The sequence below is a fragment of the Octodon degus genome, unplaced genomic scaffold, assembly GCF_000260255.1.
Source record: "Octodon degus isolate 3935 unplaced genomic scaffold, OctDeg1.0 scaffold00091, whole genome shotgun sequence".
Taxonomy (NCBI): Eukaryota; Metazoa; Chordata; class Mammalia; order Rodentia; family Octodontidae; genus Octodon; species Octodon degus.
The window spans coordinates 833,234-838,630 of NW_004524667.1; positions in this window are offsets into that span (position 1 = coordinate 833,234).

The following is a 5,397-nucleotide window of genomic DNA, read 5'->3' on the forward strand; positions in this document are numbered from 1 at the left end:
AAAATGTTGCATTGCTGGAGATTTTCATGGTCCAGAGACCAATACTCTAAAATGATACTGTTATGTGATTCATAAGAATCAACTATGATGTGAAGTCATTTTAGAAATGTTTTCTAAGCATTTATTGAATGTGTATTTGTATTCTTGTCAATGAAATTAAAACTTCTAAATAAAAAAAATCTTATGAAAATAAAAAGGAAAAGAGAAGGGTTAAGAACTGTAAAAGGTGAAAGCTGTGCCAAAGGGTCTTCAGGTATATGGGACCTATTGCTGTAGGAGGGACATGGACATGTGGGCTGGGTCCATAGGCTCTATGAGCACTCAGAAATAAGATCTGGGGCTTCAGTGGGCAAGATAGAGGGAGATGTGCAGTCTGAAGCTAAGTAGGTTCTTTCAAATGCAACTCAGAAAAATGTTACAAAATATCTACCCATCATCAAATACTTTATTACCACTGTCAAACTGCACAAATCACAGACAGTGAAGAATCAAAGCAGAGATGTTCTTTACCACTTTACTGCCACAGGCAAGGCTTAAGGGCAATAAATGATTTAGGGGGAAGAATTAAATGACCTCATTATATTATGTGAAGATAAATGGGATAGCCCATGTAATAGAAAATCTTTATTTACTATATTGATCTTTGTTATCATTGTATTACTTGATACTTAAAAGTCACCATCTGTACTTTAACTCTTATTTAGAACCATCCATTCCTGAAATGTATCGATGGAAGCTCCAAGCAGCTAATCAATATTGTAGAGATTCTTCTGACATGAAAAATCAGAACTTGGCAAATAAATGGATTTTGTGTCTTGTCTCTCAAATCAATAGGTCAATTGGTTCTGGTTCTAAATTAGTATTTAATATATGTTAGACCTAAAAATGATAGACTCTTTTAGTCTGGTCATATGAGTCTTTATAAGTACGTAAGCTATGTCCATGTGTTTTGGAAAAAAAGCACTAATTATTGGGAAAAAAAATAAATGACAGGATAATTCAGTGGTGAAAAGGCAAGGAATAATTTTCATACAAGAGCTTATAGACATTTCTGGTACATTTCTTCACTAATTGTGAGAGTTTACCCTGTGATAGCTCTTAAATCTTTTATCTCTTCTTATCTAGTGTGATTCATTATTTCAACTTTTAATACAACAATCTCCAAAGTCTCTACTACCTATCAATTAATTAATATATATTTATTGGACAACTATTTTGGTGACAAATATTATCCTAGCTACTAAGAAATCCATCATCATCAGTTTGTGTATTACTCAAGAGACATACCAAAAAAAAAATCTGTGCCCACATGAAAAAAACAAATAAATAAGATTGTATGCTAGGTGATAATTTCTATTTTTAAAAAAACAGCCACGTGGTGGTGCATGCTTATAATTCAAGGGCCTTGGGAGGCTGAAGCAGGAGAATTGCAAGATCACCATCAGCCTGCAGGGATTGGGGAGATGGCTCAGTAGAATAAGCACTTCCCTGGCAAGCACGAGGGCCTGAGTTCAATCCCCAGTTCCACCAAAAAAACAAAAGTGAATTGGGCCATGTAGCTCAGTGCAAAGCTTTTCCTTCAATCCCCAACTACCACCAAATAAAAAAAGAAGGAAGGAAGGAAGGAAGGAAGAAGGGAGGGGAAGGGGGAAGAGAGGGAAGGGGAGGGGAAGAGAGACAGAGAGAAGAAAGAAAAAGAAAGAAAGAAAGAAAGAGAGAGAGAGAGAGAGAGAGAGAGAGAGAGAGAGAGAGAGAGAAATTAAGGAAAGGAAACTCAATACAGAACTGTAAGGCTATGTTACAGGGTTAGATAATCTGGCTAGGAAGTCCTCAAGAAAAATGTGAAATCTGAGCAGACTCAGAAACAAAGAAGGAGTTCAGTAAGTAGATAATGTAGGAAAATCATTCCAAATGGAGGAAATAGTCAGAAAAAAATACTCAAGGCTCATAGCAAAGAGTATGTTTGGTATCTTAGACTGGGTTTTTTGCTTGTTTGTTACCTTTTTATTGTTGCTACAATAAAATATTTGATTATTTTCTTTTTTTATGTATTTAGTACAGTGTCTACAGGGTCTCACTACACAGATTGGACTCATAGTGATCCTCCTGTTTTTCAGCCTCCCAAGTTCTGGGATTACAGGCATGCACCACCCTGCCCAGTCTCAATCACCATCTCAGCATGCCCTGGGGGCAGGGCAGGCATGGCAAGCCAGGAATCAAACCCCAGCCCCTGAGTCTGCCTAAGCAGGTGCTTTAATCCACTGAGCTATCTGGCTGGCCACAAAATATTTGAAACTAGGTGACTTACACAGAGTAAAGGCTTCATGTTGTAGAAGCTGGAAAGTTCAAATTGTGGTGTGAGCATCTGTTCAGCTTCTGGCCATTGTTTCAGGTCATAGCATGGTGGGCAAGTGGAAGGGGAAATAGGTGTGTCTGGAAAAGACAAAACTCATTTTGTCTTTGGATGGATTTAGTTCATGACAACCTGTTCTCTTGGTAGCTAATCCACACTGGAGAAGTGCACCGATCCTTTAAATGACCCGACTACCTCTTAAAGGTCTCACCCCTTCTCAACATTGTTCTACTGGGGACCAAATTTAAACCTGAATTTTGGAGGAAACAAGACAAACCACATCCAAATTATACCCTGTCAGTACAAAAGCCTGCTGTGGCATGGAGTTACACACCTGTGATTCCAGCACACAGAAGGTGGAGGCAGAAGGATTACTGTGAGTTTGAGACCAACTTGCACTACAAAGTGAGTTCAAGGCCAGCCTGAACTGCATAGTGAAACCCTGTCTTAAAAACAAAAGGAAAAACAAAACCTCCTGGAGCAAGTAACAAGGAAGAGCTTTTGAGAAAGCAGATATGTGAAGGGCAAAGAAATTGAAATATAGTCAAAGCAGAACTCGATTTGACAAAATTTTCTTCTTTCACTGCTATTTATTCTATCATTTATATCATGATGGTTTGACCTCACTGATATAGATGAGACATTAGAAATGATGCCCATTTTTTAAAAACCAAGATGAAAGGTATTCAACAGTGGTTGTTATATTATACATTGCTGTCTTCAATTTACTTGCTCAGATGATAGATAGCATATAAAATTGGTCAAACTAAAAATGTTAAACATTAACTGCTGCCCCAAAAAAACTGATAGAAATTAGTAGCACAATGATCTCAGCTATCCTGTGCATATATTTACATGGTTTTTCCCTTCCTTCTTTTCCTACCTTTCTCCTTTCCTTCATCTCAAATGTTTATTCCCTATATTCAATTTCTTTCTGCTTTACTATATCTATTGCACCTTTCAGATTTTAGTTATTCCTTCAGGTTCTTACAATATGAAGACAATATTATATTTACACATGTGGGTCTGATTTATTTCATTTGTGAGTATAGCCTCTAGTTGCATTCATTTACCTAAAAATGCCTCAAGTTTATGTTTCTCTATATCTGAGGAATATGCCATTGTATAAAAACACCACATCTTTCTTTTTTTCCACATGTTTCTTATCCATGCCTCAGGTAATGGGCATTTTGGTTGTTTTCAAGATTTATCTATGACAAATTGTGCTGCTATAAACATGGGTGCACATATATCACTGTGGTATGATGTTTTCAGGTCTTTTGGAAAAAATACCCAAAAGGGGAAGAGCTGGATTGAATGGGATTTCTAATCCTACCTTTATGAGGAATCTCCACACTGATTTCCATAATAGTTATACAAGTGTACACTCCCACCAACAATAGAAAAGGGTTTTTTCCCCATAACCCTTCCAGCATTTGTTATTAGTTGATGTCTTTATGACAGCCATTCTTCTGGAGTGAGATGGTATCTCAATATTGTTTTAAATTGCATTTCTTAAATGGCAAGTGCTGTGGAACGTTTTTTTCTCATGTATTTATTTGCCATTTGTATTTCTTACTCTGAGAAGTGTATATTCATCTCAGTTGCCCATTTTTGAATTCAGTCTTTGAATTTTGGGAGCCTGATATTTTTTAATTCTTTGTATACTCTGGAAAAGTTTTTTGTCTGAGTGATTGTTGATTAAGATTTTATCAAAAGTTTTTTGTTTTCTTTTTACTCTGTTGGTGATATCTTTTGATGTGCAGAAATTTCTCAATAAGAACAGATGTCAGTTGTTGATTCTTTGAAGTATTTGTCATTCTGTTTGGTTTTCATGCATGAACTCTCAGCCTACACTATGTCTTCAACATTACCACCTACTTTCTCTTTCAGAAGATTTAGTGTTTCTGTTTTAATGTTTAGAACTTTAATCCATTTTTACTTTAGTTAGTGTACTTATATGATTTTAAAGACTAATTTTTTATGTTCTGTATGTGCTTTTACAACTACTCCTAAAAATTTAAATAGTATCATATATTTACATTGGAACTACCATTGTTGATGCTTATTAAATCCCCTAGCCATTCTTGCCTCTTTTTATAAGAATTATTTTTATTATTATATACTTGCCCTACATTCTGTTCACCTATATCATAAAGAATTTGTACCTGTATATAATAAGTTTCAATTCATCTTTTTTCTCATTCCCTTCCCTTCAAACTTTCTTCCCCTCTACATTTACAAAAGATTTTTCCCATTTCTTCTCCTATATTCTCTCTTTTTTAGAATCCTTTTTCCCTTCCCTCCCTTCCCTCCCACCACTTTCCTTTTTCTCTTTCTCATTTGAAAATGTTCTCCATAGTCCCTAATAGCTAACCTCCATTTTGATTCTCATTTACATTTTGGGTTTCTGAAGAACACAAAAAATGCCATATTGTGATCTGTGTGTCTTATTTATTTCATTTAAGGTCATGGTCTAAGGTGCATTCATTTAACCAAAAATGACTCAAGTTTATTCTTGCTTATGGTAGAGTAGTACTTCATTATATATAAATACCACATTTTCTTCACCCATTCATCTGTTGCTGGGCATGTGGTCTGTCTCCAGGATTTAGCTATAACAAATGTGCTGCTATAAATATAGGTATGTATATATCACTGTAGTATGATCCTTTTCACTCTTTTCAGAAGATACCAAGAAGGAGCACAGCTCAATCAAATGGAACCTCTAATTTTAGTAGTTTTTGATTTTGTATATATTTCAATATGTGTTGTACCAACTTACATGCCCATGAACAAGGGAAAAGGATTTCTTTTTTCCACGTGCCCACCAGCATTTGTTATTGGTTGATTTCTCAATAATAGTCATTGTATCTACCATTGGCAAAGCTCAGCTGAGGGGCTGGAGAGATGGCTCAGTGGTCTAAAGCACCTACTTAGAACAAGCTTAGCAAAGCATCAGGGACCGCAGTTCAATCCCCCAGCACCACATGCCAGCCAGCCCCGCCCCCTGGTGGGCTGAGCTGGCCACACACACACACACA